This window comes from Fundulus heteroclitus, chromosome 19 (assembly GCF_011125445.2).
Source record: "Fundulus heteroclitus isolate FHET01 chromosome 19, MU-UCD_Fhet_4.1, whole genome shotgun sequence".
Classification (NCBI taxonomy): Eukaryota; Metazoa; Chordata; class Actinopteri; order Cyprinodontiformes; family Fundulidae; genus Fundulus; species Fundulus heteroclitus.
In genome coordinates, this window is record NC_046379.1 from 14,415,645 (window position 1) to 14,428,799 (window position 13,155).

The 13,155-nt window shown below is 41.4% G+C and overlaps 1 protein-coding gene across 1 annotated transcript in view; it reads right to left on the reverse strand.

The window, feature by feature from the left end:
• tiam2a (TIAM Rac1 associated GEF 2a) overlaps positions 1-8,064 on the reverse strand; it is a gene marked incomplete in the record, with an annotated part of 117,728 nt that extends 109,664 nt beyond the window's left edge. Inside the window, 1 exon segment of the mRNA XM_036150556.1 lies at positions 7,849-8,064.
• Positions 8,065-13,155: the final 5,091 nt, after the last annotated feature.

The window sequence follows — 13,155 nt, forward strand, 5'->3', positions numbered from 1 at the left end:
CAAACTGGATGACCATCTTTTAATACGACAAATGAGCAAAATCCTTTTTTTTACCTTTGGGTCTACAATGATTTAAATATTAATTTCCTACAAAACAATCTGGAAAATTTATTTTAACTGATCATATTTTGTAGAGCAGGTAAAAATGTGACATAATTTTATTTTTTAAATTGTGTTAATTTTTTGGCCTTCGAGTTCCTCTGACTTGAAAATTTTGGCCCATGTACCGAAAAGCTTGGACAGTCCTGTCTTAATCCTTTGCAAAAAAATAAATAAAATAAAATACCTTACTGGAGGTGAATATGGAGCTATATGGACTTTGTTGAAGTGATGCAATGCTATCTAACGCACTGTGACCCGTCAGGACGAAAATGTTAACCCATGGCTAATTGTCACTGAAGAAATACAGGAGAACTGCATGACAACCACCTGAAGTCGTACCTTGCGCTGTCTTTTGGGCAGAGCCAAAACTCAAATCCGTTCCCAGAGTTTCATGCAGTTGATCAAATAAAACTGGAAGACAAGATTGTCTGGTACCATTTTAAATTGAATTACTTTGTACCATCAAGCAGTTGGAAATTTGGGCCAACAAAGATCATATTTGGGGTTCCTCAGAGCTTAGTCTCAGATGCTGTTCACTTTAATACCTAAATGCTCCGCCTTTATATTAACTTGATGTCTACTATTGTTCGCTCAGTGTTCCCAGCAGGACCAGAACTGCACAGAGGGGTTAGGGTCGTGCATCTTTTGCCTCCGGGGAGTTTTCACTGACCTGCTTGTTGAATTCTGTAATATTAGCACGATTGCTCTATTTACAAAGGAAAAAAAAAGTAGAAACGCTATGCTGTTCAATATGAATCAACTTTTCATCATCAAGGTATTGTTAGCTATGTGGATGATTACTCATCATATTGTTCCTATCTTGCAAAAAGCCTTAGATATTTGGACATTTAAAAACACTGGTTAAAGGCGAAGACTTTCTGCATCTGGAATGTGTCTAGCAAAACAAGTGAGTAAGCTCTGTAAGCGCTACCCATCCACTGTTGTCCTCATATGCTAAGGTTTACCTTGAACTGAGGACATGATTACACCGATTAGCTACAAATTTGCAGAATACCAAGTTCCAAATACTGATAAGATGTTCAGACCATTTCTTTCCTTTGACCTTATCTCAACAATTGTTACAATAAAATCCTTCACTCTTGTACTATACCCCTTTTCCTTTTAACAGCTGAAGCATGTCAGCCAAATAAGCCTGGATGATGATATCATCACAGCAAACAGGTTTTCTACAGTTGTTTTTTTTTTGGGGGGGGGGGGTGTTCAAGGAAGCTTCATTTGAGTGCGTTTAGTGAGCTGATGCCAGGTTTGCTGGTGACCTAAAGCAATCAAGACCTCTGTCTATGTTTGCACTGGCTGGACTCCAGATGACTGAACCAACATGACAAAGGACTGAGAAGTGGAGAAAAAGAGCTTATCTTGATTGGAGATCAAACCACCGAGCGTTTAAAGCAAAGTTGGTGGCAGAAGCGATATAGGAGTGCTAATGAGCCCGAAAATGTTCCTCGACAAAACACGAATACATCATCAGCCAAAGACCCTCCAAAAGTCATTCTAGTCTGTCGCGCTGCCAAAGAAAGAGCAAAAGAGGGCTGGCCACCTTCCACACAGCTTGCAACCTTCTCAGTGAGCAGAATTAAGGGAACAATAATCATAAGTTACAAGACAGAACAGGTCAAACGTCTGAAGCCAAGTCTGAGACAAGTGAATATATGGAACTATGTGGTTGATGACGGATTAATGTGCATCTGAACTGCTTTTTGTAACTATACACAACTAAGATTTAGCTGACATCCTGTTAAAGAACTGCATTCCATTAGGAAAGCAATTAGGCTTTACAGATGCAAAAAGGTCTTATTTAATGGAAAAAGCTAATCAATCTCTCACCAAGCAGAACTGAAAACAGTACAGGGATCAACACTTAATCTGAGGTATGCGATTAAAATAAGAATAAGCAGGGCTGTCATCTTCCTTACGATCTAAACAAAAGTATTTGTCCATCTACCAATGAGCAGGTGGGATCTGTTTGAGTAAACGCACACCCCAAATTTCCCCTCATCCATCATTGGTGACAATACAAGGCACATGGCGCCAACTGAGCATCCAGAAAGCAGAGCACTTTACCATGCTGCACCAGCTGTGTTTGCCTTTCCAATAGGGCACGGGTAGTGACGGGGAACCTTATGGCTACCGGACAGAGGTAGAGCAGATCAATCACAATTTCCTTTGTTGGAAGGTTTGACCTGCAAGGCAGATTAGGGCCAATAAGTAAGGACTGCAGATCATCTCATTTCCATGGCAAGCAGGATGAAGAACGTGAAAGAACACGTCTTTCGAGGCAGACATCCGAAACACAAACCTCATGCGCCTTGATTTTGTCTAGCTTTAATTAACAAGTCATTTACATAGTTTACATACATCACCAAAAATAATAAAGTATTTATATGCCTCCTAGCTGCTTGAATACTCTTCTCTCCATTAGTCATCACTAACATCCTCAGATTTAATGTAACGTTTATCCACACCCTGTATGTAATTCAGTTGGGTTCAATGTGCAGCTTTATCAGACTGAAATATTGCCCTCTATCTAGTGAGCCTGCAGGATTTACATGCATCGTTGCTTAGCCGCCGTCATGTTACGTACACACATTCCCATCATGATTTATATTGCCATCAATAAAAAAAAAAAGAAAAAGAAAGAGTGGAACCTCTTCCAGTTATTTCTTTGGCGTAATGAAATTCTGACTCACAAATGAAGTCATCTGGTGCTGCTTAAATTACATACAATACACACCCTAATTTACCAGTTTGGTAACTCCTAATCTGATACCTCATTGGGCGTGAAGCTAAAAGAGTCTGTGTTCGTTTTAATCTTCATTTTCTTCTTGGCCTTTTTAGTCCATTGTTTAGCAGGTGACCCTGAATGGGTTCAGTTCAGGTTAGACCTATGAATTAATCTCTTCAAAGGCCTCTGGGTTGTGGCAGTTAGAGGAGAATGAATGGGGTCTGTGGGTTAAGCTGGATGAGACCATGGTGCTCCGCTGGGCTTGACAGAAGGTTCCTGTAGGTTCAACAATGAGGTGTAATCCACTTTGGATCCTGCAAAGTCACATCACATGCATATGCAACGGAGAAGGTGGACGCTTTTTTTAATTTAGTTTTTTTTTTTTTATAAAAAGTTTCAGCGTAAAGAATAAATGCATAATTTATTTTGCATGCTGATCTAGTCACCTTTATTTAAACCAGAAAAGCACCAATTATTTAGACTGTTGCTACAGCAGTAATAATGTTGTCAGCACCAGATAGTTACTGTGACTTTGACATAGACTAACCCAACACCTGCTAGTAGTAGTTTTTGAGCAAACCTTTTTATTGCTCTTTATAAATCGCTCTCCAAGCATAGTTTCAACCACTGTCTCAAAAGGCCTTTTGACTAACAAAAACTGATATTAGCGTGTTCATTATTCAGGCTATCTGCTCCTGTAGCCAGTAGTGGTTACTTAACAGACATCCTGCCATTAACCTCCTGCGTTGAGTACATTAATAAAGGTTATGGTTAGGTCTCTTTTTGAGTTTTCCCCTTAAATAAGATTTTCCACAACAGCCAAATGTGTCTCTTTCTGAGTAACAGTGTGGAGCAGCAAGTGGGGGAGGGATAATGCTACCTTACCATTCGCTCAATACAGCCAACGTATACTCTAGTCACTGCAGCCCTTTCTCCAGCTTCTCATTAAGATGTTTCGCTGCAGGGATGGTATGATGGAACCTTTGTAGCCGTTGTAAAAGAGACCTTGGTAGACATTGATCTTGGAAAGGGCCTTTCACGGTGTTATTTATTTTTTCCTAACATGCTACTTTTGTGTTTTCTTATAGATAACGACAATGCAACCTTTTGTAAACATTAATGTCAGAGCTCCAGCTCTAATCCAACCCCCAAAAGCAAAAAAAACAAAAAAACAGCAATTATAAACAGATTAGAAGCCTGTATTTGTGCCGCGAAAGCTACTGAACGAATCTGTCTGCTACAGCAATACCTTCAGGCGCTACAATGAGCAGACAAGGCTGAGTGTTTACAGTGTGCAAGGTTTATGCACAAGCTCCTTGTTCTGTTTCTTTTGGACTTTCTTGGCTGTGTGTCAGCGCCACAGACTGGCCTGGCACAGTTGTTACAGTTTTAGGTCAATAAAGTCATTAGTAGACACTATGACCAATTTATGGGGAACTTTGAACAAAATAAAAATGTAAGTACGTAGATTGTTTTATGGCGGGGGAAGCATCTTTCATTTAGATACAAGGCCTGGATCAAGTGATGGAGAAGACTTATAAAAAGCTAAAATTCAGAACCAATAACGTCCATCCATCCATTTTCTAACACGTCTATCCATAGTGGGGTCGCGAGGGGTGCTGGTGCCTATCTCCAGCTGTCAATGGGCGAGAGGAGGTACACCCTGGACAGGTCACCAGTCTATCGCAGAACCATATAACCGTATAAAAGGCAGAGTCCAAAGCATGATTTGACCGAGTGTTTGAGTTATCTTCATGATCTGTAACATCAATAGTGTTTGTTATGACTCTTTGTAGGAGTGTACCCTGACCTTGCTTGCCCTCTCAGTCCACCACCGAACCACAGCTCTTGCCTTAGACGCCGTCAACCCTGCCTTGTACTTCACCTGCTTTTTACAGCAGCCGCTCAGGACGCCGCGGGCCTCACACTTCCCGCAAAGCTATTTGGAAGTCAAACGCAAGCTCCCAAACACACAGCGTGAAATAGAAACAACAGAGGCCACCATTGCGCTGCAAAACCATTCAGCTGCCGCCGAAGCCGCGAAGTAGCATCTCTCAAAGAATAACTGCAAGCCAGCATGTCGAGAAAAAGAAACAATTTTACGTTTCGATCCATTTTAACTCCGTCCGTATTATCCTGCCAGTCTTACGAGGTCTTTCCCTACAAGAGGCAGAGAGAGGACTTCATCGCCCTGCGAGAAGAACCGCGGATGTTATCCATGCCTGATAAGTCCCACGTATAGCCCCTTATATGGAAACAAGGCACCGGGCGAAGACATGAAACACTGGTGTTACTCAGCAGCTTCAGAACTAACAAGCAACTACAAACAGCCGCCTGTCAGAACCCTGTTGTTCACACGAAGCATCAAAGCTCCAAAGACAAGAGCTGCTCTTTATTTAGCTGCAGACTCGGGAGTTTCAACCGTCTTAGACAAAACATATTTTCTGATTAGGGAAGTTTGGGTGGCACATATGTCATGGCCTCACCAGCGTAAGCAATGAGCCGTTTGTGTCTCTGAAGCAGCGTAAAAAGAGAGACGGAGAGGCTGGGTTTACGCTTCCTTCACTCCCGAGCAATTATAGCAAGTGACAGACCTGCCAGCTACAAAACACAACTCGTATCAGCGAAGGAAAAAATAAACACGAACACCAAAACAATCTCGTGTTTTCCACTGAGAGGAAATAATCGAGTCACACTCAATCAGTATCTGGTCGGTTCCAGCGAGGAAGGAAGAAAAAAATAAATAAACTGAATAGTAAAACACATAATGTTCTCTGTGGTTACCACAGAAAATGCAGAACACAAAAAGGCCAAAAATACACGCTGGGTTGGCGGTTCTGACCCAGAAGCTCCATTACTGATCTCCAACCAAAACACACACACACACAAGAGAACAACAGCATTTATGTGGGTAGATTGGGACTTTTGTCCGTTGAAGAGGGACCAGATGTAAACACAATCACACAGCGGATTTTAAAAATAAACAGAAGACATTTTTTGCATATTTTCTCCCACAGCCATAACTAATTGATGACACTGGTGCAACTAAATCACCGTCAATCACTACTTTAAGTCTTTCATAAAACGGGTATTTGTGGTTTAAGCTGGAGCCACAACAAAGATCAATGTGCAACTCAGCCAGCCTCTTTAAGTCAATCATTAGCCTGTGTTATTCTTATTAAAGCCCTCCTCAGTGGCATTTAAAGGTAGCCGGATGGTCCGAGACTTTCCCGTGCACCGTCTCCATGACAGAGGGCCGGTTAAGCCAAAAGGCATGCCGGGCCATCCCTCACCAATTCATTGCTCTGTTTGCTCTGGGCTGGCCCTCCACTCCAGGGGTCCCAGGACTTCTTTTGTTGCCTCTGTATGTGGCTGAAGAGCACTTCCAGGCCAGCACACGGCAAAGAGACAATACAAATAGAAAATAGATCACACTGAAACCCAAACCCTCACAAAAGAACTTAAATGATTGAGCTGTGCTTCCCCCTAAGCATAAATCAGAAACCCCCCAAATATTTTTTAGGTAATTAGATTTTCTCATCAGAAACCAGTAATGGGGAAAAAACAACAAATAGTTGGCTGGCAATGTGAAACAAGCAATTGGCTGATTTGTTTCTTATTCTTAAATAGTCTGATACTGTAAACAGCAAATCCTAAGACTCTAGTAGATACCTACTACAATAGACATAAACATGTAGGCTCAGACAAGCAAAATATACAAACAAGGAACTCTGGGTGACCCCTTTAATAATTTGTTCTCCCATTCTGTACCTACGCATTCCCCATTTCATCACTTCCTCCTACCATTTCATACCTGTAAACAAACCATTTTGTACTGAAACAATTACTTTTGGTGTAAATTGCTCAAGGCATGTACATATTTTAATGATTTATGATTAGAAAAATGCTCATATCCCATGTATAATTTAATTTAGGTGCACTAACTTAAATCTAAAAGATTACAACCCTTTTTTTTTTAACAAAAAATGCCATAAGTGAACCCGAGGGACAAATATTAAGCCACATAATCACATTTCCTTACAGTAGACTATAAATAGTGTATAGAAAATTACTTTAAATCGTTGACAGTCAAAGTGGGAACTAACCTCCTCCCTGGGGGATATAAACTGACTCACAGGTGGTACGATTACTCCCATTGTAGACAGCAAATGTAATTACGTTATTGCCAAGGAACCGGAACATTTAAAAAGTGTAAAGATATCAAAAATGTTGATGAATTTGGACAAGATTCTGGGGTTTATTTTAAACCATCACATATTTTCATTGCCTTGTGAGCCCAAAGCAATCCCCACAGGGCTGTGACGTCACGGGGTGAGTTTGCTAACACAAGATGAGGTCTGGAGGGTTGACAGAACAAAAAAAGACCAGTTTTGTAATCTTTGATGAATGTATGTTTTTATTACTTTTCACATAAAATGAAAATCTAACTCAAATTTTAATTTTTGGGGTATATAAAATAAAGATGTGTTTTTGTTGTTTTGTTGTCTGCATGTTTAAATAAAAACTGCCACTTTGTTTTCTTAGTTCAGATCAACTAAAAGAAAAAAAAAATCATCAGGATCCCAATATTTAAAAAAACAATTAATGAAAAAGCATTAATTTTAAATCCCCATATATTGCACAAAAGGATTTTAAGAGAAAAAGCCCTCACATATATTTCATGATGCAGGCCTGTCTGCGTGTCTGAATGGAAAAGTGATCTTGTCAAGAGTAGAAGAAGGCAGAAGGATCCGTCTAATAAAACCTTTCAACGTGACGCGGTCGACATCACCAGACAATCGCGTGTTTTCTGCAGGATTTCTGCTGCTGCTGCGGGATTAACCTTCACCGCAGCCAATGAAAAGTCAGAGGCGCACGCTGAAACAAAACACGCGCAAACTTTTCTTCACGCAACAAAAAAAAACAGCCGCACCGACATTTTAAATGCGGACAACGCGTTTCCAAGCAGCGTGTCTAAAGAAGTAAGTTGGTCTCCAACTCACCGGTTCACGTCTCCTCCACCTGCCGCTGCATTCACGTGTTTCTGGTCCTGTCGGCGCTTCGCGACTAAATAAACCAAACTAATGTTGCCATAAGGCAGGCTTTTTAATTGTACAAAAGAGTCTAGTTCCACTAAAAAATATCCCGAGCAAACGATCCCGGGACGGAGCGCCAAGAGACTGCGGACTCCTCCCAGACAATGTGGGGTTAAACTCCTCCTTCCTTGCCGTGGACACTGAGAAAGAGAGAGAGAGGGGGGATGGCCATGTGCTTTGAACACAACACAGAGAGCCGGGGACAGGTAGAGCGGCATATATGCATGCGTAAAAAAAACCGCATCAATCAGTGGTTCTTGGGCGTTTCTGGGTCTCTTGAGGATCATGGAAGGAAGCGAAAGCTCCTTCTGCAGCACGGATGGTTCTAGAGATAGTTTTACATAAGGCAAATTTCCAAATAATCTTTACTGTGTTCTTTTTAAATTATTATTATGTGCGCGTTCACATTTTGTGTATGTAAAACGAGGCAAACTGATTTGTAAAGCTGTTCATCCACAGGAATCCCTTGCAGAGATTGGTAGATGGTCGCTTTTATGCAGAAGTGCACAGAGAAATCAGTTTGCTATTGAAATCGGACGATTTTCATTGGATCGGCCCAAATGGGCCAGCTGGAATCTGAAAGACTCCAATTTTTTTTTCTGATTTGTAAACGAACCACACTGATTAACAGGCTGCCTTATCAGTAAGATGTTCAAAACAAAGTCAGAGTACGCAATGGTAAATTTAAGACGCTCTCTAACATGGCATGTCTGTAGCATTATATCAAGATGTGTCTGGTGGCCAGTGTTAGCTGAGAGTTAGCGAGAGAGAGCAGACCTGCCTCTTCAATGTTCTAATTATAGCTCCTAGCTCCTGTTCCTTGACCTTTCAAGAGGCCAACAGTAAGAACTCTATGGTGGGGAGGAAAGGAGCTTCGGACGGCTGTGCTGATTTCGGACAGCCAGCCTTTAACTCAGGTGTGTGTGTGTGTGTGTGTGTGTGTGTGTGTGTGTGTGTGTGTGTGTGTGTCTTGTATTTTTTTATTTTTTTGCCTGCTTCACAAAATATGATCATGTAAAAAAAAAAAACATTAGTCAGATTCTCTGAAGTTATGGGATTGTGTAAAAAAACAGCTTTTGCTTATTAGCTTTATTAAAAGATGATCCCCCATTGTGCAAATTATTTTAGGCTCGGTTGAAAAAAAAAATGGAGTCTTTTTGGTCTCGCAATATAAAGAACAAGATAGGCACCAGCAACCCCCGCGACCCCATGAGGGATTAAGCGGGTCAGTAAATGGATGGATGGATATAAAGAACAGGATATATGCCAATGTTTCTTTGAAAAACACTTGCTGTATTTATCAAATTTTAATAAATGTATTCAAAACAGGTTTTTATGCCGTTTGTGTTACAGTCCTCATATGGATGTAATCCTATTTACTATGAGATTAAAGAGAATCCATAAAGTGTGGTTACTAAAAGATGAATACCTTGTGTTGTATCTAACATTTTCAGTTAGAAGATCTTAACCTGTAATAATTTTGCCCTATTAAAAATAAAAACTGTCCATCTGCATCAGCTATCTGTGCTGGTGGGCCAAAACATTCTTGGAATGCAGCTGGGGGAGGGGGGGGGACCACAAATGGCCCCCTGGCCAGGCTTTGGACGTGCCTGCTTTAACTCATCTGTCATTACAACGGAAACTCACATGGATGATGCAAGACAAATCTGCGCCGGCAGCCTCCCGGAAAAGAACTACAAAGTTTGTGCTCTCTTCTCTCATTTTCGTTAATCTCCATGAGGTGGGCTGTGCTTATATGTCATGTGATGAAATGGATTGTGGGATTCCTTTTGGCTCCTTGGTGCCGGTAAGGGACACTGCGAGCTCCCTATGCTAAAGGAACTATGATAGGAAGCATACAGGCTTCTTTTCCTACCTCCTTCTTTACTGACTGCATTATTCGGACAGCACTTACCAAAGTGAACGCTGACACACTTCCGCTTTGGGATACTCTTCACTTTCATACATTTCCGCTTTTAACCTTCATAATGGAACATGTTGGTTTAGGAAATATTGTTTGGCTGTTAAGGTAAGGGTTAGCTTCACCAACCATGCTAAGGGGTTCTGTATTTCTGTCAATTGTTTTGTTTTTGTTTTTTCATTCAAAACAAATGACCAAATGGAGATGACAAAGTATATCTTGATTCTAAAAAAAAAAAAAAGGTTGAAATGCCTCTGCTTTAAACATAAATAACTGATTATTCATGGCAGAGAGGCTGGCAAAATCAGTTGGATTCGGTTGCTTTTTCTTCCGACATTCTTAGTTTTAAACAGAAAAAAGCATCAGTATTGGCAAATAAAAACTCCAGACAGAAAAGTCAGACACCATATTCGGATTGGTGTATCTCTCAGTTCTCCCCCTCAGGTAGCCCTATTAGTTATAGAGTGGATGAGAAATGAATAATCTGAAGAGCAGTATGGCTGAATCTCTGCACACACCCTAAATATCACCAAAATTCAGGTCACCATGTCCTCAGCTTCAAACTAGCCCCTTTAAAGTCTGCACACACAATGCTATCCCTGAAAGTCTGGCAGTCATTACAGCACTAGAGCTGAATCTGATTCAGGAACCAATGCCAGAACGTGGCCAAATGTGCCAGCAATTGTTTGTAATCTTCCTTATTTACCTGTCTACTCAGTCAGAACATGCTTTAGCTGTAATTCTCTGCAGACGTTTTAATTTTACCTCTGCGGCGTTTACAGTAATCATGTTTAGTTGTTTATCTCCAAATCTAGAGCGCGCACATTTCCTTTTGAAGAATATTTCTGCCTCCTGTGAATCGGTGCCTTTATCTCTGCCCTTTACTGGAAGAGCTTCCTGGAACTTTAGTTCTCAGTTTAACCCAACAAGCGGAACAAGATGACGTATAGGCTACTTTATGTAACACTAACAAGCCCTTATGTCACGAGGATCAATGAACTGACGGCCAGGGCAATAAGAAGCAGGTTTGAGCTCCTCGGGCGATCGGACTGCATGTTTGTGCTGGTGGTCACTTTTATTGTTGAAACTAATTCCTCCCTTTTGTTTCTCTTAAACGGTTAATTCCCTAAATGCCTCCTCTGCCTGATAAGCGACGGTCCCGGTTCACTCTCCTCTCCCCACCGTGGTAAATTCAGGGTTTCGTAACGTAGATCTTGGGCCAGGCGTGTCACCAAGGCTAGACCTACACTCTCTCCATCAGCCTCTTTACAGCCGCTATCCAACGAGGGCCCGAATAAAGATGCTTATCTCTCCTCCTCCCAGTGCAGCGGCAGATCCTGTAACACTCCTTTTATCAGGATCTGTCTACACAACAAGCAGCCTTTCATCCCCCGCAGTTTGGATATTGCTGTCGGGATTTAAGCTCCAGGCGGCCAAGATTGTTGTTTTCAAATCTACATATATCTTGTTTTATTTATTTATTTATTTTACATTTTCAGGCAATGTAAAAAGAATTACTCAGATAAATAAATCATACAAGAATCTGAATCGCTACAGTTGAATAATTGGTTAGGGTTAAACAGCAGACACTTGTTGAAAGGGCTTTGATGCCTTGTGGGTAAAGAACCTTTAGAAACATGCAATGTCTCAGAAAAATATTTGCACCCTTATACTTAAACACCTTCTGTATTGTTTTTGAATTTTATCTGATAAACTGACACAAAGTGGTGCATAGTGGAGAAGAGGAAGGAAAAATGCAGGATTTTAACCCTTACTACAATTACAATGTGAAAAAACGTAAAATGCATTTGTATTTACCCTTTTCACACCAAAACAAACCTACTCTGATACCCCTAAATAAAATCCAGTTCAACCAAGCCCCGTCAGAAGTCACCTAATTTATTAATATTTTACCTGTCTACCTCAGTAACAATATAAATAAAGCTGCAATGTCCTCAGAGGTTTGCTTGAGAACATCATGAAGACCAAGAATGTGGGAGTGGTAGCATAGTGGTTAGAGCATTGCACTTGTGTCCAGGAGGTTCTGGGTTGAACTCCCATATTGTGCCACTCTGGGTCCCTAAATAAGACACTCGACCCCAGATTGCTCCCTGGGTGCTGCACAGTGGCAGCCCACTGCTCCCATGGGGATGGGTTAAACGCAGAGAACAAATTTCATTGGAATGGATGTTGCAATGACAATGAAGATTATTATTAAAAGAAACACAGCAAACAGGTCAGGGATATAGTTCTGGAGAAGTTCAATTCAGGGTTAGCTGTAACAACAGAGGAGGTTTTGAACATCTGACGCAGCACTTTTAAATTCATCATCCTAAAGTGGGAAGATGTGGCACAACTGCTAGCCTATAAAGACATAGCCGTCCTCCGGTGAACTGGCAAGAGGCAGAACTGGAGAGCATTGAGACAGCCAAGAGGTCCATGGTACCTCTAGACTCTAGAGGTCCATGGTACCTCTAGAGGCGCTGCAGAGGAATACTTAACAGGAAAACTATTAACCGTGAGCTCCACCACTCTAGCCTTTATCAAAAGATGCTGAACCAGAAAGCTGTCGTTACAAGAAAGCCTTGAGGAGTCCTGGATGCAACAAGCCAGAGACACAACAGACATGCAAAATGAAGTGCTCCTGGTCAGGTAGACCAAAATTGACATTTCCTGGCCTAAATGCAAAAGGCTGTAGATCCACGGTGGCACAGTTGGAAGCACTTTTGCCTTGCAGAGGAATGTCCTGGGGGCTTTGTGCACAAGGCTCGCACGTTTTCCCCTTGAACTCTGGTCTCCTCCCGCAGTCCAAAGACACGCATGTTTGGTTAGGTGGTCTGAGTCCACACACGCATAATTGCTCCCTACCCAGAAGATAAATTGCAAATATACTCTACATTGTGTTGATCTCTTACATGAACTCCCGATAAAATGAATGAAAAGTTGTGATTGTAACGTGACAAAATAAGGAAATGTTCAACTGATGTGAATCTTTTTGGGTGCCCCCCCCACCCTGTCCAACACATCTACTCCCAGCACATATATTTTGCCATATAAAGCTCTCCGTGAGGCTCTCTGGCAGCTTTCGGGAGCATTAAATATTCTCGTGCAGCATAATTGGCTCTGAAGGACATCCTCCACCCATCAGCCCACCATAACTCAGTCTGCTGGTCAGTCATGGACAATTGTACTGCTCCCATAGGAACTATAGTAAATGTAATAAAACACAGCTAATGTCATATTATTGGTTCAAAAGACATCGGGGAGCAGATAAAAAAAAATAGGTGAAATCA